At 43.4% G+C, this 21,958-nt stretch overlaps 1 protein-coding gene across 6 annotated transcripts in view; it reads left to right on the forward strand.

The window, feature by feature from the left end:
* Kank1 (KN motif and ankyrin repeat domains 1) overlaps nt 1–21,958 on the forward strand; it is a 211,645-nt gene that overhangs the window by 47,412 nt on the left and 142,275 nt on the right. Inside the window, exon 1 of one of the 6 annotated variants that reach the window (XM_037205400.1) lies at nt 7,369–7,481. The exons of the other annotated variants lie outside the window; for them this stretch is intronic. The gene's annotated coding sequence lies outside the window, so the exon portion shown is untranslated. Of the gene's footprint in view, nt 1–7,368; nt 7,482–21,958 lie in introns of those variants that run through there. 6 annotated transcript variants of the gene reach the window in all.

Here is a 21,958-nt window from a genome sequence, read left to right on the forward strand (position 1 = left end):
CCATTCTGTTCTGCTAGGCACTAGGCAAGGGCATGCACACTCCTTGAAAAGAATCAAATGACTAAACATCAGCATAAGTCCAGATTCAGATACCAGCCAGGTGTGCTGGTACAGAGGTAGGTGGATCTCTGAGTTCCAGGCCAGCTTGGTCTACTGGTGTGTGTGTGTGTGTGTGTGTGTGTGTGTGTGTGTGTGTGTGTGTGTGTGTGTAGGGGGGTGATACAAAAAAACTAAAAAGACAGATTCAGAAACCAATTAGGCATAACATCTGTTTAGTTTACTCAGGGTGGAGGGGTCTGTGTGGCGGTCCTTCCTCTGGAGTGTTTTGCCCACAAGAGCTGGACGGAGTTTCCCCCTCCCTCTCTCCTTGCGGTGACTGAGAAGTAGCTGGATAGCTGAAATCACGGAGGCTGGTGCGAGTAAGCCTTAAGGAATTCCTCCAGATGTGATGTGTCCAGACTTGTACCAAGCATACGAAGTTCGGGATTGGACAAGATCTGTGTGCTCCCAGCGCATAAGCGGTTTAAAAAAAATAAAAGTGCTTCTTAAAATACAAATAGGGAAAAACTCCTTTGAATTGCTGAAGTTACCCTTGGGTGGTGATAAGATACGGGCGGTTTAGAATTAAAACAACTTTAACCTTCCTGCTGTTACAACACCGTCATTAATTGTGTGTATAAACATCCCTGGTCATGTGTAACGTGATCGTTAGAATTTTTGCAGAGCTATACTTAAGGCAACTAGTTTTTTTAATCATACCACTCTAATTAAAATGTTACCATGAAGTTGGTGGGGGAGGTAGGTCACAGCTCTACAGTTTTTCTAGATTCTATTTGGGTTGAGCTTGGTGGAAAGACAAATGTTACTGAATACAAAAGCATTTTCCAAATTTGTGTTTTATGAATGAGAGGGAATCTGAAATTACTTCTGATACTAAATGTCAAATTGGAGAAAGGGAGTTGGAGTGTGGGGCTCAGTTGGTAAAGTGTTAACCTAGCATGCACGAAGCCCTAGGTTGATCCCTAGCACCCTATAAAACTGGGTGTGGTGGCGCGTGCCTGGAATCCCAACACTTGAGAGGCAGAGATGGAAGGGGCGGGATGGAAGTCCCTCCTCAGCTCTGTAGCCAGCTGGAGTGAAGCAAACGGGAGCGAGAGACGGCTCAATTAATCAAGAGCTTGCTGGTCCTGTGAGGGCCTGAGGTCAGAGCCCTGGCCTCCGAGTAACAGCCGAGCATGGTGCTACACATCTGTTCACTCCAGCTGCAGGGGACATCATCCTGAAGACAGGATCTCGGGTTCTTGTCCATGCTGACAAGAATGTCCAGCTGAATCTGCACATTCCAGTGGGGAGGGATTGAGGAGGATCGCTGACGTCAGCCTCTGGCCTCCATAAACACACGTGTGTACACACCTGACCCCCACCACACACAAATGTGAAAGGTGGGAGAGAAAAAAATACTTGAATTCATTGTTAGTTAACTTATTTTTCTTTCTTTTTAAAATTGTTGAGCATGTAAAAGCTTTCTTGCGTGTCTGTCTGTCTGTCTGTCTGAGACAGAGGGAAGTGTTTGAAAATTGACAGCTGAGCTGTGCTGACCTCTGGCTGAGTGTGGCTTGAATCTTGGTCTCTGGCCTTGGAGTCTCGGTGCCATCAGTTATGAGACATGCTCCTGACTGTGTCAGGGCGCCTGAGGCCTCAGTTTCCCCTTCTGTAAATCAGGTGTGCTCATAGTAATCTTCACATATGGTTCCGAAGTATCCTCTTGGTCACTTGTACTGTTAACTATCATCCTGGTAAGTTGAGGGCCATGTTTCTTTTCTTTTCTAGAAAAATCCAAGAACTAGAGACGAATAAGAGATAGTCATTTGCACCACAATCATCCATTTCAGGCACTATTTATCTTGGTCTCTTTGGAGAAATAAAATACAACTTTGCATCCAGGAACCTTTTGAACTTGTAGCCCGGTTGTGAAGGTGCTGAGATGTACAAGGGTGCTTATGACACGGAGGTTTAGGAAATGAACTAAGTTAGGCGCTGTGTCGGGAAGGCTTCCCCTTTCAAAAGCTGTCCACTACTCAATGGGTCTGAAGTGTGAGTTTTCTAGCTGGATCCTTGGTGCCACTAAGATAATTCAATCACTTACCCAATTACACTCTCTCTCTCTCTCTCTCTCTCTCTCTCTCTCTCTCTCTCTCTCTCTCTCTCTCTCCACTTTCAGCCTGTGTGGAGCCCTTGGGTTCTTGCCCTGCTTTGTGTTGTCCTGAATAGTTTGAGGTTTTGTTATTTTTCTCACTTTCTTGGGGGCAGTCCTCCAACCTAATTCTTCTGGTTGAGTGAACTATTGTTTGTTCGAGCTCTGTGGTGCTTTTCTGTATTAGTCTCAGGCGAGTCTCAGTCTGTATGCTGGGGAGTAGGGGACTTTGTTTAGGTTCTTGAATAAATGCACCATAATGACAGCTTGAAAATAAAAATTCCTATGCAGATGGCTCTCCAGAGAAATGATAGGTTTTCTTAGGTTTGATAGTTAACATAACTATGTGGTTATGTTAAAGCAAACGTCTTTATCGGCTATGACAAGGATGTTCTTGAAGGTTAAGAGGCAGCTTACGTTTGCTCTAAGATGTAATAATAGCAAAGGGCTGGAGAGATGGCTCCGTGGTTAAGATCATTGGCTCCTCTTGCAGACAGAGGACTTGGGTTCGATTCCCAGCCTCTACATGGCGGCTCACAACCACCTGTAACATCCATTGGCAGGGAATCCTGTGCCCTCTTGTGGCCTCTGGGCACAGGTGTGCATGAGGTACACACACAAAACACTCTCCCACATAAAACTAAATCTTCAAAGAAACTGAACAAAAAAGGGCTAGGTGAGAAAGATCATACTTGTTGCAGCTCACTGTGTTGAATTCCTATGTAGTCTCCTCATTATTACATGTGTTGGAAGTCTTTTGTAATAACAGGTTTGAAAATGGAGTTCTGGGATCCTAGCATGTGTTTGTTATTCATATGTGTATCTACACCGTATGTATTTGCATCTGTATATACAACTGTCATATCAGAACATTTAAAGGCTCCTTGAGCAACAATGGAGGAAATATTCATGTCCTACACTTTAAGGTGAGGGATTGTTTCGGGGAGCTATTGAAAACTGAATTTTAAACAGACAGAAATGTAGGTATAGTCACGTGATGGAAGACACAGATACTTCAGGAGATTGCTCACAAAAATAATGCAATCCACGGGTTAAGAAGACAGTCTAAGAGGTGTCTAAGGCTACCTAGGAAATGCGTCTGTAGCTGGATCCATACAAAGGTAGTAGGCATGTCAAGGAAGCAGGTGTCGAAGGGTTAGTGTGGTCCAGAGAGAGGGATGGAGAAAAGGTCAAGTCTAGACAGTAAAATCATCTACAAAAGCCCCTCAAAGGTTGTGTGACAAAGGATGTTTACATACAGCAAGGGAGCTGAAGGAAGGTGGATAGAGCCTCCTTTGACCTCATCTGGGAATCTGTGCAGAATGATGCAAGCATTTGGGCGGGCTGCACATTTATTGATTTGGCATCACAAGTAAATTTTAGTGAGCAGATGAATTTGTAAATAGAGGATCTATTAATGATATGAAAAGTATTTTTACTTAATTTGTTCATTTTTTTTTTTTTTTTAATTTACAGGTACCTGTATCTTTTCCTTAGCCTTTAGGGGGAAATTTATTGATAGCACTCAACATTTTTCTCAGATTAAGTACTGCCTTGAGTATTGTCTGGCCTGTTCCAAAACTGTTAAAGTCCCTGAGATTTTTTTTTTTGTAATATTTTTGCAGTTGTCATTGATTTAACTTGTTATGTGCTGAATTTTTACAGTAACTATTATCTTTGACTTGTGTTGAGTCTATTAATTTTTTTCCTCTAAGTTTAGAAAACTCAGGGGTGGGTGATGGTTTTTAATTGGAAAGATCAAAACAACTATGCTTAAAATTGGTAGCTACCCAGGCTGAGGGAGGTGACCACAATAAGAAGGATACTTGAACTGAGGTTGAATATTCAGTCCCTAATTTCATCATATCTCAGCATACTTTAGAGTCGTGCAAAGGTCATCCATTTCAAAATTCCTCACAAACTTCAAAAGACTGTCAAAAGAGAGAAAGAAAGAATATGTATATAATTTTCTGATTTGTAGACTTCCGTTGGCAGTCTTTGAAGACAGGAGAAAGACCAAATGTTTGAAAAGACAAAGACTATTTTTACGAAATTGAACCACAGTAATTTTCTGAGACAGAAAATGCATCAGTTTTTTAAAGCATGACCCAGAAGGCTTAGGTCCCAAGTGAAGTCACAGTTGCGTCCTTCAATAGAGAAGTGCCCACTCTGTGCCCTGGCTGGCCTTTGCCTTTTCTACACCTGTGACCCAAGCTTGACAACACGTTCCTTCTTGTACACTAGTTCTTCTCTTCTGGAACTTTCCTTGGCCTTTTGTAGTTGTTTGAATATGTGTCAGACTCTCCCTGGTAGAACAGGAAGGAGCTTCTATCTCAGGTAGTATTTACAGACAAGTGCTCGGAAAAGAGGAGGGAAGGCATGACCTTGGAGTGAAGGAAGTGGGCGGGAGGAAAGGACGGTTCCAGGTTAGCTGGGAAGGGAATCCTTGTGAGGTCCCCAGGATCTGGCCCTGCTAAGGTAACTGGAGCTCCTTTGAAAATGAGTTCCCTGTTGCAGAGAACATTTGGATAATGGCATTGCTAGAAAATGCCAGAGTAAAGCTGAGTGCTGGTCTGAGTTTCTCAAGATTTTTTGTAGGTCAGTTGTAAAAATAAGGGCCTAAACCGGGCAGTGGTGGCACATGCCTTTAATCCCAGCACTCGGGAGGCAGAGGCAGGCGGATCTCTGTGAGTTCGAGGCCAACCTGATCTATACAGTGAGCTCTAGGATGGCCAGGCCTACAAAGAGAAACCCTGTTTTGAAAAACTAAAAAGACAGACAGACAGGCGCGCGCAGGCACACACATGCACACATGCACAGAGAGAGAGAGGAGAGAACATGTTTTGTCATTTCATTAATTCAAGGTTTTTCCTATACATACATACATACATACATACATACATATATGCAATTGCCTTTCTCATTAGATTGAGCCTGTATATCTTTTCATGTTTATAAATCTCTTTAATGACATTTATATGAATGTGCTCTTACTAAAACTGTCTTTGGGGATAAAGAGGTAGCTCAGTGGATAAGAGAACAGGTTGCTTTTCTAGAGGACCCCAGTTAGATTCCTGGCATCCACATGGCAGTTCAGTCATCTGTAATGCCAGTCCCAGGGAATTTCATCCAATAAAATGGGCAGAGTAGTTCTTACTAAATGACAAAGGAATCTTAGTTTGGGCAATGTGACCTTCCATGAAGAATGTGGGTCAGATTTCCAAAAATGGAATGCTTGTTGAAGTTAGTCCTTTTGTTCTTACTTACGGCTCTGGATACTGGATGCTGAACTGCCTTACCAGTGGTATGAAAGAGTTTGTTACAGTCTGCTAACCCAAGTCACAGATGATATAGGAGGGGTTTGTATCTAATTGTTAGGATCTATCAGTAGAGGCTGGGTTCGATTCCTGCCAAGACAAGAGTTGCTCATAGCAATCTGTAAATTCAGTTCCAGGGACGCCTGGACCTCTCCTCTGGCCTCTACTGGTATTGCATGTATGTGGTGAAGAGATATATAGACAAAACACCCATATGCATAAAAAAATGTGTCATTAGAAAAATAATGCAGATTGCTGCATCCAAAGAGCTCTGTGGAAACTGACCAGTAAAGAGAAACGCAGCGGCAGCCTCAGTTCATGCTCCAGAGAGGAGGTCACACAGTGGATTGACCATTCAGTCTTATTTAATTAATTAGTTAATTTTTGGTTTTAGTTGAGACAGGGTCTCTTGTAGCCCAGGCTGTCCTTGAACTTGCTAAGGAGCTGAGAAGGAACTAACAAGTCTCCTACTCCATCTTCAGGGATTAGAGACATGGATTACCACATCTGTCTATTTAACTGTTGTATTATTTATATAAGTCAGGGTTTTGTTTGTTTGATTGTTTGTTTTTTGAGACAGGGTTTCTTTGTGTAGTCCTGCCTGTTCTAGAACTAGCTCTGTAGACCAGGCTGGCCTTGAAGTCAGAGATTCAAATGCCTCTGCCTCCCAAGTGCTGAGATTAAAGGTGTATATGTCAGTCTTGTGTGAAATAAATCAATTTGCATTTCTGTACAATCACAGAAATGGAGTAAACTTCGCTTCTGGGAAGAGTGGAATTAGGCAAAAGTTCCGGATCATTTTGTTCATGTTTTCTCCCGGCACCCCCCAGCTCAGCCTGCTTAGTTAGCGTGAAGTGCAGGGCTTCTCTGTGCAGTGGATTCAGTCATAGTGCCTGGTGAGCACTGGACCTCCACGAGCCTTGAATTCTTAGTGTGTAAATGACCTGTTAGCACATTTCTCCAAGTTACTGTGAGGATTATATGCAGTGGTGCATACACAGTACTTTTTAATCTGCACATCGCCACATGCATATTGGCTGTCGTTAGCAGCTACTAGAACTTTCAGCTTTACATCTTCCTAATGGATGAAGAAGTTAGTAAGCTTCATCAAGAAGACGTATTCTAGCCGGGCAGTGGTGGTGCATGCCTTTAATCCCAGCACTTGGGAGGCAGAGGCAGGCGGATCTCTGTGAGTTCGAGGCCAGTCTGGGCTACCAAGTGAGTTCCAGGAAAGGCGCAAAGCTACACAGAGAAACCCTGTCACGGAAAAAAAAAAAAAAAAAAAAAGAAGAGGTATTCTAATTTTACTGTTTTACTTATAGCTGTATCTCACAACACATTTGTTGAATGAATGCAAGAAGAATATATGGGGACCATATCCTGACTTGACATGAAACAATAAGTCTGCATTTTTCCCCTGTGAAAAATGTATTTGTCTTCTTTATGGGATTAACCCTATTATTCTTAGCTTTAAAATGGGGAAACCGAAGCTGGTTGATCTCCGCTGATTCCTATTGCTACATGCTGGTGTCCTCAGGTGATTTTAATCTGTTTATCTGTGTTTTTTGTTTTTCTTAAGATCGATCCAGACCTGTGACCCATGACTCTATTGTGTAAAATCTTTCAAAGTAAAGGGATGCAGTTGTGTATCAGACTTTATTTACTCACCCTTATCAAAAATAAGTTTTGTTTCATCTGTCATACTCTGATGTGCTAGGAAGTCAGTGTCCCTGCGTTCCTGATAGGGCAACTCGGTCTGGGTCTCCGCCCTTTGTGCATTGTGTTTGGGCTCTAATAGTGAGTGTTCCATTCACGGGGACGTCTGAAGAGCCATTGTGGAGCTGAGTGACATTGTGTCAGCTCTGTGCATTGTGCTTGAGAACAGAAGTGGTGTTCACCTCTGGAGGTCTTTTCTCATTGCCACTCAGATGATGCAGCTGAAGAGAGAAGCCTGTGAATACACTTCCCAAGTAAGTACTCTTGAGTTTGGGACAGTGTGATTATTATGTGTGTTTATCTGTTTATATGTTAAAAAAAAAAAAAAAAAGTACTAATCATTTCTTATCCCCAGTCTTTGGGTAAAAGAAGCATCAATGAAATTCAATGCGGTTGTATTTGTGCATGCATTCCTACAAGATGGACCATTAGAAAAAAAAAATGCAATAAGTGCAGTCTGTTCCAGTGATGCTTAGGGACCACTGGCCCAGCAGTATGTTTGAACAGTGGTAATTTTGTTGCTGGAGAATGAGGTCAGAGCCTAGACTGTGGCAGGGCTCCCATGGGCGCTAGGAGAACATTGCTGGACTCCAGGGAAAGTCGGAGATGTTGCTTTTTTCTCCTCTGTTATTCATTATGGCTGGCGAGCTCCTTGAAGACAGGGTCTTTGTCATGATCATCGGCCAGTGTCCTAACCTCTGTCACTCACTGTGATAGAAAGTGCACTTTCTGTGTCAAGTCTAAGTATAAAATTGTTCTGAGAGCCCCCGAGATCACTGATGACCTGAGTTCAATTCCTAGGACTCACATGGTGGAAGGAGAAAGGCAACTGCCATGGATGTCCTCTCTCCATCTATCTATCTATCTATCTATCTATCTATCTATCTATCTATCTATCTATCTATCTATCTCTATCTCCCTCTCTCTCTCATTCGTGTGTGTGCGCGCACACACACAGGGAGGGGGGAGAATGAATAAATGTACTAAAAAATTATTGTACCTTTACCTTCATCAAAAACAGTCTAAAAGCCACACCCTTAATATAGACAGTTTGTAAATGACCCACACATGCCTGCCTATAAAGAGGAGACATGGTCTGATTGTTTCATGTGAATAACGTGAAGTACACATAGTTGTACTGTGCCTTAGTTAGCTTTAATTGTCAACTTAGCACAACCTAGTGTCATCTGAGAGAAAAGCCTTGATTGCAACATTTTCTGGATCAGATCAGCCCGTGGGCAGGTCTGAGCTGGTGGGGGTGGGTATCAAAATGGTTAATTGAGGTAGGCGGGCCTAGCCCACCGTGGGTGGTACCATCCCTAGGCAGGTGCAAGCCGGATGAGCCTGAGTCAGAGAGCAGAGACCTCCCTCGGTGATGACCGGTGACCTAGAAGTGTAAGATAATAAATCTTTTCCTTACCCGAGTTTTCCACAGCAACAGAAATTAAACTAGAACACACTGCTAACACAAGGATGTGGCAAGGCAGTGTTTTAAGTGTACTGGACGCCATGTTGGCTTCGTTAACATTGGATACGACCAAAAAGGGCACGTGGCATTCCACCTTCTGCTCAGTCCAACAGTTGGGCAGTCCTATAATCTTGAGTTTGCACCCAGCTTTGCCTCTTTGTGGTTCCTCTGGCATCTCCTAATACCCTTTCGGCGGATGTCCCCAGTGGTGGCTGCTGCTTTCCCCTGCTTCCCTCACCCAAACGCCTGGGAGCTGAGAACTGATGCACTAGGCTCAGCTTACGTCAGGTAAAGCTCACGTGATCCCATCCACAACATTACTTTGGCTTCTCCTGATGATGAGTCCGCTCTGACCCACCCAGTTGGCTGTGGTGATATTGTGTTCCCCAAAATATTGTGCACCCTAATAAACTTATCTGGGGTCAGAGAACAGAACAGCCACTAGATATAGAGTCCAGAAAATGGTGGCACACCGCCTTTAATCCTAGCATTCCAGAGGCAGAGATCCATCCGGATCTCTGTGAGTTCAAAGCCACATTGGAAACAGCCAGGCATGGTGGCATGCCTTTAAGCCAGGAAGTGAGGGCAGGAAGCAGAAAGGTGTGAGGACAAGGAACTAGAGGCTGGTTAAGCTTTTAGGCTTTTGAGCAGCAGTTCAGCTGAGATCCATTTGGATGAGGACTGAGAGGCTTCCAGTCTGAGGAAACAGGACCAGCTGAGGAACTGGTGAGGTGAGGTGGCTGTGGCTTGTTCTGCTTCTCTGATCTTCCAGCATTTCACCCCAATAACTGTCCTCAGGTTTGATTTTATTAATAAGACCCTTTAAGATTCCTGCTACAGTTGGCTGTGTTCAAGGGGGATGGATAGCCACGTGGTACAAATGTGGCTGCTGCCTGGAGAGTGTGAAGAAGCCTGGTGACACTGGGCAGAGTAACTCAACACACACACACACACAACACAAACACACAACACAACACAAAACACACACACACACACACACACACACACACACACACACACACACACACACATTATGCAAAGGACTTTGAGAAAAGGGAGCAAAAGCCTGCCTTCCTCTGTGTTACCTATGACCCTTGTGAAGACCAGAAAGAGTGGCTAGGCAACCTTTGTGTAAACCAGATATTTTAGAAAATCAGAGAACTGGAGACACTGTACACAGAGCGTTCACATCCACCTACCTTCACTGGCTCGTGGACTGCGGGCGAGAAAATGGTAGCACCCCAACTTTAGGACTCTGCCAGGAGCCATGAACAGTGATTCACAGTTGCTCCCATCAACCCGGTGCAGGGAGGGGCCTTAAAAGATTTCTCTACAAAGCCTAACTGTTCTTCCAAATCCCTACTGTGGATCAGACCCAGCACAAGACGCTTTTGAAGTGTCTCTTAGCTGGGAAGCGCCATCAAAAGTAAGCGTGGCTGGGAGTGTGAAGCCTGCCTGTTCATGGAGATGTTTTGTTCTGAAAGTGGAACTTCTGTAGGTCTCTTCTTCATGGAGGTCTGGTGCTGCGTTGGTTCCTGCTAAAGCTTCTTGGCTATCCCGAGACTGCTTGCCAGACTTTCTTTTACTAGAGAAACTTGTAAATTTGGGGAGTTCACTAATATTAATCCTGGTGGTAGTTTTAACTGGCTTTGCTTCTCATCTTAAGGAGGAAGAAAAGCGTTCAAAAGTTAAGTTGTGCACAGGGACACAGGCCTGTAATCCCAGCGCTGAGTTAAAGGCATGAGGATTAGTGGTCAGGGTCGTCCTGGGCTGCTTAGCCTGGGCAGCCAGAGACCCCTGTCTCAAGCAAACTACTCCTCACCTCACGAAATTAATTTGTCTATAGCTGCAGACTAGTCAAGCAGGAAAAGGGTTGGATTCTGAGTGAGAAAAGCATACATTTTATTCACTCTCACAACACCGAGGAGGTCAAGTTCCTTGCCACCAGGCTTCAGGACCTGAGCCTTGTCCCCAGAACCCACATGGAGCGTGGAGAAAACGAACTGACAAGATGTGTCTTCTGACCTCCCAGGCATGCTGTGGCATGCTCTACCTCCTGACTCCTAATGTAAATAAGTCAGTGTAAAAGGAAAATTAGCCTCCCCAGATAGGCTTCAGATGAAAGGTGAAACTGTTTAAATTCTCCCGTCATTTCTCTTTTTTTTTTCCCCTTGAACTTCATACCTAGTTTTCAGCTTAACTAAACTTATTTCCCCATCTTAGACTCTCCCTAAGTGTGTAATGTCTGTATAGTGTAATTGAAAAATCAAGGTTTTGGAAAATTTGTCCTTGTCATGGTAAATCAGTGACTGTATTTGTGCTGAAGTCAGTGGGCTGATTGTTACACACAAACACACACAGGTCTATCTTGGTGTCTTTCACACTCATCCTGGAGCTCACCAACTTGGCTAGACTGGCCAGGAAGGTCCACAGATCGTGCGTTTCTGCATTCACCGCACCAGAGTTACGGCATGTATAATGTAGTGTTTCTCCAGTCCCGCCCAGCCCCATGGGCCTGCAGCCACTTATAAAATAATCATTTAGAGGCTTAATATTATTTACAAACTGTATGGCGCATGGCAAGCTTCTTGCTAGTTAGCTCTTTTATCTTAAATTAACCCGTTTCTATTAATCTATGTGCCTGTGGCCTTACCGGTCTGCTTGTATCTTGCTGCTCCTTGGGCAGTGACTAGGCATCTCTTTCTATTCCCCTTTCTTCTCTCCATGTCTCTGCTTGGATTTCCTGCCTCTAAGCTGCCTTGCCATAGGCCAAAGCAGCTTTATTTATCAGCCAATGGGAACAACACATATTCACAGCATACAGAAAGACATCCCATAGCACTTCCCCTTTTTATCTAATAAAAAAGGAGTTTTAATTTTAACATAGTAAAATTAAATATAATAGAATAGTCATCAAGCAGGAATTACAGTTACAATACCTAGTCTATTTGTAGTTGGCAAATTTAGAGAAAATATTCTATCTGTTTTATATTTGTGAGTCTAAGGTTTTATATCTAATTTATTTTTTATCATAACCAAGGAAAATTATAACTGGTCTTCAACTACATCAAAGACCCCAGAAGGATATAATATTACCTAAGTAAACAGGAAATGCATTGTAAGCAAATTCTAAAAATCTAGAATGACAGAGACAGCCATCCAAATTTTGGACAGTCATCCAAAATTCCTCTGTAACATTGGGGTATCCATCGTTAGCCTAAAGGCCTAAAGTTTTTTTAGTCACTTTTCTCTGTGTCCTGTAGAATATCTGGCAGTTTCCTGTGAAGCAGGAACCTGAAGGAGCATCTCGCCTTGTTTTGGCAAAATTTAGTGGTCATTTTTCTATGGGTCCTGTATGTCCAGTCTATATAACACATTGTTAAGCAGGCCATTTTGTGCCAAGAAGAAGATAAACTCCATGTGGAGTGTCTTCAATGCGCATCTTCCTCTTTGAAGTAAATTGATGCTGCCAGGTATGGTGATACTTTATTTGTACTGAAATGTAATTTTTTTTTTTTTTTTCGAGACAGGGTTTCTCTGTGTAGCTTTGCGCCTTTCCTGGAACCTGCTTTGGAAACTAGGCTGGCCTCGAACTCACAGAGATCTGACTGCCTTTGCCTCCCAAGTGCTGGGATTAAAGGCATGCGCCACCACCGCCCAGCGAAATGTGATTTTATTTGTATATTAATAAATAAAGTTGCCTGGGGGTCAGAGCTAATAGCAAGCCATAGCAGATGCTGGGTGGTGGTGGTGCCCGCCTTTAATCCCAACACTTGGGAGGCAGAGCTAAGGGGATCTCTGTGTGTTCAAGAATACAGTCAGCATGAAGACACACGCCTTTAATCTCAATACCAACCATAGAAGACCTGGAGGTCTGTACATGGGCTGTGACAAGGAGGTCATGTGGTTGGGTTTACAACCAATGAGAAGGCAGGACAGAAAGTCAATAAAAAGGGCAGACACACAGGAAGTAGGCTCTTGCTGAGAGGAAGAACAGCAGCAGCAGCGAAGGGTAAGCTCAGCTCTCAGCTACTGCTCTGACCTCTTGGGCTTTTAACTCTGCAACTGGCTCTGTGTTTCTTATTTAATAAGACCGTTCATCTATAGCCAGGAGCAGATGTGTCTCATTGTCCAGAAAGTCTAAGTTTTTAAAACATTTTAAAAGTTTTTGAAGTGTTTGAAGATTACCTACCTAATTGAAACATACCTTTATATACCTAAAAAACTTAACTAACGTGACTATAAATTTGATTATCCTAGATGACTATTAGTGTCTGTATTTCTTAATTGTATATTATAATTTTAAATGAGCTGTATAAACATAATACCTTAAACAAGATTCGAAATATACACAGTATAACAAAATTAATTTAAATTTGTAATAAACTAAAATCTATAACAATGTACAATGAACAATCATTTTAAACAAGTTGTTGCTCTTTAAAAGCAGATTCAATAATCTACCCTTCTATCCTATATCTATAATATCCCCTTTTCTTCTTTAGAAAGAGATCGCATTTATAATCAACCCCCTTTAAATAAAAATAAATATTTATAAACAATATTTTGGGAATTTGGGCATAGCTTATCCTACTACTTCTTGTTGATTGGGGGCACTGGTAATCTTATTGGGATCCTAAGAAAATTAAGAATTAAATCTTGGTTGTAGTAGGGGCTGGAGAAATGGCTTAGAGGTTAAGAGTACTGACTGCTCTTCCAGAGGTCCTGAGTTCAATTCCCAGCAACCACATGGTGGCTCACAACCATCTGTAATAAGGTCTGGTTCCCTCTTTTGGTCATACATGCTGTATACATAATAAATAAATAAATCTTTTAAAAAAAATCTTAGCTGTAGTAGTGTGTGAGGATGGATCACCTCAGCTAGTTGCTTTGAATACATGTAGCATGGTGTTGGGCTTTTTTACATTTGCTGAGGGAGTTAAATTCAGGTCCTCATGCTTATGTGCCAAGCACTTTACCAATAGAGCAGACATCGCCCCAGCCTGGATGTATTTTAAAACGTTATTTTATTATTTCCTTACAATGTGTTAATAAATGCAAAATTATGGGGTCAGAAGTAACGTTAAAATAAATGGTAAGCCAGATGTGGTGGTTCATGCCTTTAATCTCAGCATTTGGGAGGCTGAGGCAGGAGGATTGCTGTATGTTCAAGGTCAGCCTGGGCTGCAAAATGAGACACTATCTCACCCAAACCAGCAAGATTGTAACCACATTGAAGACTTGATACATTTTACTAAATTGATTCATTTTAAACCTGAGTCTGCTTGCCTCTCCCCTGCTGAATGTGTGTCGGTGTTCACCGGCCTCCAGGGAGTGGAAAGGATGGTGTCCGTGTGTCTCTCCCAACTGCACGCTTCATCTGGGACCAGCCCCTCTGTGTGAAGAGGCCCTTGGTGCAGTGTCTCTTGTCCATAGGGTGTGGCTTCTGATCTAGTGGCTTCTGATCTAGTCCTGTACGCCTGCCTCCCTGACGCTCTTCCCGGCCTTCCCTTCCTGGTATCAACTCTAATTCAAAGAGCTGTGATGAGCTGGGAACAGCCCTGTGATTCCTCGTTTCATCCTGTCCCTCTGTGGCTATTTACCTTGGGTGGACTTTCTGAGAAGCTGTTAAAGTTGTTATTTCTGGGTTTTTTGTTTTCTGTATTTGTCCAGTGCATTTATTCATTGTTACCCTTCTAACAAATTGGTTATTTGTTCTCATTTGGGCAGGTGGCTTGTTCTCTGTAATTCCTCAAGGCTGGTGTCTCTCTTGGTTCTCCTGGGCACTGATGGCAGGAGGTGTTCTTAAGTCTGTTCTTTTTTTTGCTCTAAACCTTTCTGGATTTTCATAATAACTGTGTAACTGGATTTGTGTTTCTTTAAGTCAGTAATTATTTAGAAGAGTTTGCTTTTCATGTGTTGACACTCATTTGTGCAAATGTGTCATGGTTTTGTCTTAATTGGTGCTTGGAGTGTGGTCTGTTGTGATTGCGTGAAAGAGGTTATGGAACTCCTCTGTGCTCTAGTACAATTTTATGTTTGTGTACATTTGAAAAAAGTTATTAATGTAAAGATGACTTAGGTTTGTTTTTTCCAATCCCGAACTACATTTTCATGACTGTGGGGAAAAAATGTATTCAGCACAAACTGATCAGGAAGCCTTGACTCCTAGTGGACCAGCTTTGGGATGCATTACGCTGTCTGGCTGCCCAGAGGGCTCAGCTGGTTGATGCCCTACCCAATACAGGAAAAAGAAATCAAGTCATAGTCCCCAGAAACCTAACCTGTGACCTAGACTGGGTCCCCAGATGCTTTTTACCAGGAGGTTCAGCTGTTAAAGGACTTTCATCATCCTGAAAGGCAGGGACAATCTTAATGTGGCTGATAAAACCTGGCTGTTTAACGCTATTTATTATGGAAATTCAGGCTTGGAGACTTCACTTCCCTTTTTAAAATTATCTGTCTCCATTAACTTAGATTGTTGTATATATATTGTTGTTTATACACACATATATACACACTAGGTAGCAAATTATATTGATTTTAAATGTGAATTTATTAACTTGAAAGTCCATTTGCAGAGTTCTTTGTTAGACTTCATTAACTTCTTCCTTCTCTCTCTCTTTCTCTCTCTCTCTCTCTCTCTCTTTTTTCCGAGACAAGGTTTCTCTGTAGCTTTTGAAGCCTGTCCCGGAACTCTGTAGACTAGGCTGGCCCGGAACTCACAGAGATCTGCCTGGCTCTGCCTCCCGAGTGCTGGGATTAAAGGCGTGCATCAGCTTCTTAAATGCTTGTCTAATAATCTAAGTTTCTGACTTTTTGTTACAGTAATGAAGTAAGCGGCAAATGCATTTCCTTGGAAATACCTTTTCTTTTTTTTTTTTTAATGAACAGTATTTCCTTGCTGTGTTTTTAGAGGGAAACAATAAGCTTCAGAAGGCTCAAAACATACAGCTAGATGTGGTGGGTGTGTACATGCAATGCCTACACTCTGGAGGCAGAGACAGGAGAATCCCCAATTCCAGGCCAACCTGCTGACATATCCAGACCCTGTCTCAAAAACAATAGCAGTAACAACACCTACCCACCCCCAAACATATAAAAAAGAAGTTACAAATATAAGGAAAAAACTAACTATTCTAATGCTTTTAATCCCAGCACTCGGAGGCAGAGGCAGGTGGATCTCTGAGGTCCAGGCCAGTCTGGTCTGTGGAACTAGCTAGTTCCAGGACAGCCAAGGCTACATAGAGAAACCCTGTCTCCAAAAAGAAAACAAACACACACCAAACTGTAACTACCAAGGACGGTGGGTGTGTCTTGTTAAATCAATTAACTTTCAGTCACCCATTCACACCTCCACAAAATGGACCCAGTCCAGCTGAGGAGGAGGAGGGTTCCATTCCAGGATCAGCCCCGTGGTAAGTTGTGTGTGACAGGTGTGTGTGTTCTCTGCAAGAACAGGTCTTGTTCGCAAGGCAAACGGTGACATGCAATACAGTCCTGTCAGCGGCAGAGCAGACCTTCGTTCCGCCGCAGGGAGATTGTTGAGAGTTGCGGGAGGTTGTGCTGGGCAGAAGTTACTGTTTCTCTGGCAGTGCCCCTTGCTAGGCTTGTTCCACTGCTGGCCTCTTATTAAATGCAAGTCTCAGCCCCTGCCCTGAGAAAACAGGGTGATGCACGGCCGGAGTCAGGAATATTCATATCGCTTGTTAACACTTAGCAAAGGAGGTCGAATTATTGAGCCAAGTGGATGTTTTTCTATGTAACAGGCAAGGATGCGACCATGCCTCGTTTTAAAATGAGAATATAAAATAAACTAAGAAGTATGTGTACAGGTGTGTGTGCCATGACTCTGCAGAGGTTGGGAAAGTGTTTAGGAATTCTTTTTCTCCTTCTATACTCTCTTCCAGGGATAGACCTTGGATCATGAGCCTTGCATCACAAAAGTGTTTTCACCTGCCGAGCCATTTTGCAAGCCAAAGGGTTTGTTGTTGGTGATTTTCCCTCTCAAGACAGGGTTTCTTTGTGTAGTTTTGGCCTGTCCTGGAGCTTGCTCTGTAGCCCAGGCTGGCCTCAAACTCACAGAGATCCGCCTGGCTCTGCCTCCTGAGTGCTGGGATTAAAGGCGTGCGCCACCACCGCCCAGCCTGTTTTTGGTTTTTTAATGAACAAGTTTGAGCTGGGGATGTAGCCGGTGGTAGAGCTCTTGCCTAATATATGTGAGGTTTGGTCATGAGCATGGGCTGAGAAATAAACCCATTTAAACAGAAAAGACAATAATGGCCACGACCTACTGTTTGGTTTCTAGGCATGTTACAGTCAGATACTTGCCTAATTTTGCTTTAAACTCTTTTATTATTTATTGTTTGTGTGTGTGAGCATTTTGCCTGTATCTGTGTATGTAAGTATGTGCACCAAATACATGTATGGTGTCCTCTGAGGTCAGAAGAAGGTGATCTATCACTTGAGACTAGAGTTACGAATGGTTGTGAGCCACTAGATGGGTGCTGGGAACTGAACCCAGGTCCTCTGCAAGAGCAGCCAGTGCTCTTAACCTCTGAGACAGCTCTCCAGCCCCAGTTTGGCTTTTTTAAATGAATACCAGGAATACAGTTGGCAACCAGGCTCTCAGCTCAGAATCTCAAACACACAGTGAGCAGTGCCCTTTATTAGAAAAATAACATTTTATTCAAAGGCAGTAAATACATTATCCAGAGAGAAATATTAGTTTTTAGGGATATCAGGTATTTGGTAAACCGAGTTGAGCTCCTTAGTTTTATGTTTCATAAATCAAGTCTTAAGTTTACTACATTCTGCTCAGGTTCCCTGTGGGTCCAGGGCACCTGTGGGCGAGCATGTTTGAGGAGATACCTGTTTTCTGTTTTTTGGTTGGTTTTGTTTTTGAGACAGTTCATTACCTATGTGGTCTAGGCTGGCCCCGAACTCATGGCTGCCCACCTCTGCCTCTTGAGTACCGAGATTACAGATGTGTGTAGCCACACCCAATGGTGTAGTTCAGTTTAAAACAAGACAACAAGTTTCTGAAACACCAAGAAGTTGATAGTTGTTTCCTCTTCCACTACTAATACAATCTCAGGGCTTATTATGGATGTGTAATAGTGACTAAAATAAATATTTCTGTACTTTTAAGGCATGTCCATTTTAGCAGGGAAGTTTAAAATGTTAATGCGTTTGTTGCATGAGTACCAGTTTGTACTGAGGAGGAGACAAACGCTATTTCTGGTTGGATGACTTTATACTTTCCACTTCTATAGGCGGTAATCCCAAGAGATAGTCTCCTCCTGGAATAGGATGGGGAGGCTGGGGGCGGGGGGTCGCTCCAGCAGGACTTGCTTTTGCATTCTTGCCAGCCTCTTCAAACCTTGCAGCAGTATATGTGCTCATCCAGGGGAGTTGACTTTTAAGAGGAAGTCCCTTCTTCTCTTAGCAAGCTTTATAAATAATAACTGGTGTGGATTTTTAGTCACCGGATGAAGAGGAAGAAAATCTGGCTATCAGGGTTCCAGGGTTCAGGAAGGTGCGGATCTGATGTCATGGTAATTAGAGTGTTTCCTGGGTTAGCATCCCCACCACACATAGAGCAGTCTTCACAGAAGAATGAAAGATAATGTGACGGATGAGGGGTTAAAAGTACTGGCTGCTCTTGCCCAGGACCCAGCTTCGGTTCCCAGCACCTACCTGGTGGCTCACCACCCTCTGGAACGCCAGTATTTGGGGATCTGGTGCTCTCTTCTGGCCTCCAGGGGTACGGCCTGTACATGATGCACGGACATACAAGCAAGCGAAATACCCACACGTATTATATTTAAATAAAATTTAAAATGATACCTTGTCACCAGGCGGTGGTGGTGCATGCCTTTAATCCTAGCACTCGGGAGGCAGAGGCAGGTGGATATCTGAGTTCAAGGGCAGTCTGGTCTACAAAGCAAGTTTCAGGACAGCCAGGACTATACAGAGAAGTCCTGTCTCCAAAAATCAAAAAAAAAAAAAAAAAAGATACTTTGTCAGTGTGAGGGTCCGGAATAATAAAGTTGATGCTTGCCCAGTTTCTATTTAGGATCATTATTTTCTCCCTTAGACTGGAAGTAACAGGCTGTGAGTGTGGAGGAAAAGCCCCAGGGTGTGTTAAAATTGATTGAAATGATTAAAGTGTTCTTTAACTAGGCTTTCCACAGCTCCCCAATCCCAGTGATTAATACTTGTTTTCCAAATCTGGAGTGAAAAGATGGAGAAATTATTTCATTGTAGTAAAGGTGGCTGATATGTGGCTGAAGAGGTGGCTCTGTGGTTAAGCAATTGCCCTTGCAGAGGACCTGGCTTCCGCTCCCAGCTCATAACTATCTGGAACTCCAGTTCCAGCGAGTCTGATGCCATCTTCTTGCTTCCATGAGTACCAGGTATATATGTGTTTTGCACACACATGCTTGCAGTCACTTGTACATAGGTACACACACACACACACACACACACACACACACACTTAATTAAAAAAACAGTGGCTGAAGTTGGAAGGTCAGTCTTCTGGTCTTAGAGATGAGTGTACGGTTTGGAAAGGTGTGCCGTAGGGATGGGTTGACTTGCAGGAACAATGTGCCTCTTGTTTCTGTGACTGTAGCTCACTTTAATTAGAGGCCGAGGCCAGCATGGAAGGTGTTTGGAGGAGCCAGGGAGGGCATTAGTAGGCTGGCCAATTCCCCACAGCCCAGTGCTTCCAGGGCGCATGCCAGGGCAATCTCATTTGTCTTTCATGGTGGAAGGAGTCTTAGCCCATAAAGTCACAGAGATGTCCTGCCCATCACATGGTCTCTGTTCTCCGGCTACAAAGTGTTGGAAGGCTCACTTCACACCCCTGCTGTTTTGGGAGAAGCAGAAGCTTGTCACTTGCAGTCTCCCCTAAAGACTAAGGAGTAAAGAGAGTGGGCATGGGTGTGGGTATGGAGGGACAGGTGTCTGCTGAAAGACCAGCATTGGAGCTCTGCTGAGTTCTGCCAGTCAGCACTGCGGATCCTGTGGGCGGGGCTGCCGCAGAGCCCCTCCCTGGCCCCACCTCTCACCCTGTCCCCTGGATTGAAGTAGGACATTTATACATTCCTAAGATGAGCAACCTGGGAGAAACTTAGGTTTGTAATGCTTTATTAAAGGTCGTGTGTGTGTGTGTGTGTGTGTGTGTGTGTGTGTGTGTGTGTGTACACGAGCTTGTATGTGGGTGGGTGTTTTAATTGAAACCTGTATTATCTATCGGCTGTACCATATCACAAACAGAACTTATTTTTTATGAGGAAAAATGAAAACATGGACAAAACAGCTTCAGATTCTGATTTTTTTTTTTATGAAGGTTCCCATTTGCGAAGATTTAGCTTCAAAACAAAACCAAAAAAGCTCTTGCATGTTGTTTTCCAGTGAGGAACTCTGGATCCTGTTTTAAATGTCATACCCCATTTCAATTAAACCAGGAAAAACATTTTAAGAGAAGAAACAGTTTCTGATACCAAGTAATGTCTTTAAAATTACACAGTAGTGGAGGATTTGTCTCAGTGTGGAGAAAAGTGTCCATTTACATGTGGAAAGGAAGGGCATGAAGTGTGTACAGGACACGCCTGACGTCTGCCACATAGAGGTGACAAAAGCTATATTCCTAGTGAGGGATTTCTGTGCATGTATTAATTAACACGGTCACTAACAGAGCAGGTGCTCAGGTAACAGGCAGGTGACAGTGGCCTAAGCCATGGCTTATGAGTGCTTCTCTGTTGTGATCTCTGGACCAGACTCTGCACATCATCAGGGAGGTTTTTAGCAAGTTGATATTCTCAGGTGCCTCTCAGACTCAGGGAAATGTGCTCTAGAGTATCCAACAATGGCTCTAAAACAAAACAAACCAGACAAACAAGGTCTCCATATACTTCCGATAGGGTCAAGGTTGCCAGTCACAGGCTAGAAGGCTCTTTTTACCATTGCATCAGTTTCATTGTTGAGGTCTGCACTGGTGATAGACTTCCCCGGACTCTCCATGCCATCAGCAGCGGGAGCAGCCTCCTTTGAGGACTTCCACAGACAGCCTTGCAGGGGCCACAAAGGTAGCATTATGAGGTGCAGAGGGAAGCCAGGGAGTTGAGAAAAGCGTGCTGAGTTCCCTCTACTCCGAGGCCCTTAGTTTGCTGTGTCCAGTGCACTGTGGCACCTCCTCTTCATGGAGCTGTCTGTCATTCTCAGGTCCAGCCTTGATGTCTGTGTTGGTTCTTTGCCGAGGGTCACAGAAGGGGATGATGTTTCACTCAAAGTCTGTGCATGCTGGTTCAACTCAGAGATACAGGAAGCTTCGAGATAAACTTGGCGCTTCTCTTGAAACTGATTTTATGTCAGACGGAGGGACCTTATCTTGTAAGCCATTAATATCCTTTGCTTGACGGGTAGCAGGTGCTCTGGTGTGCAGCGTTTGAAGGAATCACTAGACAGTTAACACCAACTGTGTATCGTCTCCCAGAGAGTCAGCCTCTTCGGCTTCTCTAAAATGTGTTCTCTGGACTCCAAACAGCATCACCTGGGGATGCTATGGGAACACGACTCAGGCTCCACCTCAAACCCCTTGAGTCAGACGTTCTGAGGTGGCAGCAATCATTTTAACAAACCCTGAGGGGTGATTTTGGAGCATGCTAATATTTGAAAAGAACTGGTTCTAAGCATAACTCTTAAATTATTTTTCTAATTGTTACACAATAGTTCTGTACGTCCTGGGATTTGCATTTGCCTAGTTTCTGAAGTTTCTCTTGCTATTGGCTTCTGCTTTTTAGTTAACTATGATCTGATAAGATACAGGAATTATTTGGATTCTTTTGTATTTGTTAGGATTTTCTTGTGGCCTAGAATGTAATCTGTTTTAGAGATGGTCCCTTGGGCTGCAGAGAAGAATGTGTTTTGTACCTGATATGTGGGATATTCTGTAGGTACCTTGTTAAGTCCATTTGATCAGGAGTATGACTTAACTCTGAAGTTTCTTTGTTGATTTTTAGTTTCATTGACGTATCTAAAGATGGACACTACCATCCCCTCCCACCTTGAGCCTTACTCTGCGTAGCCCTGGCTGTCCTAGAACTCACTCTGTAGGCCAGGCTGGGCTCAAACTCAGAAATCTGCCTGCCTCTGCCACCTGAGTGATGGGATAAAGGCGTGCATCACCAGATGGAATATTCTTATATCAGGACTGAATTGATTTTTAGGGCTATTAGTATGAAATTGGAAGCCCCA

This window comes from Peromyscus leucopus, chromosome 1, assembly GCF_004664715.2.
Source record: "Peromyscus leucopus breed LL Stock chromosome 1, UCI_PerLeu_2.1, whole genome shotgun sequence".
NCBI classification, from domain to species: domain Eukaryota; kingdom Metazoa; phylum Chordata; class Mammalia; order Rodentia; family Cricetidae; genus Peromyscus; species Peromyscus leucopus.